Here is an 804-nt window from a genome sequence, read left to right on the forward strand (position 1 = left end):
CGTGTATTACTGTGCGAGAGACACAGTGAGGAGACCTCAGTGTGAGCCCAGACACAAACCTCCCCAAGGGAGACAGGAGGGGGAGCTGCAGGGGCCGATCAGGTCTCCAGGGGGCGCTCAGGTCACACAAAGCACAGCACACACAGACCAGGCCAGCAGCAGGTGCACAGGGAAGTGGGAAGGGGCTTCCTGTTGGGAGCAGGGATTTCCTCTCAAAGTTCTCAGCTGCCCACGAGGACAACCCTGACTTTTTCAACATGGCTCTAACTTCTCCTATTCTCACTGCATACTAAAATGAAAACGCACCTTGTCTGTCTGTAGACGACATATCACTGGTGGCTGGGGACCTTCCTTCACCAGTTTTCTATGTGTCTGTTTTCATGTCTCAGCAGAGGGACCATCCTGAGGGCTGTCTTCTTCCCTGTGGCCAGAAAATACCTGCACAGAGAGAGACCTGGCACAGTGCAGACTCCTGTGTACTGAGCTCAGGCTCTCTGCCCCCCAGGCACACGCTGTCCCCACATGAGCCCTCCCTTCAGACAGGACACATGGCCACAGGGGTAGGATCAGCCCCCAAGACTCTACCCAATGCCGTTTCTGTCCTGCCTGCAACACATGACCCTCCAGTTCTTCACCGAATCCGGTGGATTTGGAAACACACCGAACATGATCAGATGTCATGTACTGTCCGAATTTCACTGAGTCTCTTCTACACCCTGAGAATGACTGGTCATTCTCCCAGCCTCTGCCCAGCCAGTCACAGAGAAGGGATTATGTACATTCACCTGTCCCCACGTCATCTCC

Source organism: Pteropus vampyrus, unplaced genomic scaffold, assembly GCF_000151845.1.
Source record: "Pteropus vampyrus isolate Shadow unplaced genomic scaffold, Pvam_2.0 Scaffold679, whole genome shotgun sequence".
In the NCBI taxonomy this organism is placed as follows: Eukaryota; Metazoa; Chordata; class Mammalia; order Chiroptera; family Pteropodidae; genus Pteropus; species Pteropus vampyrus.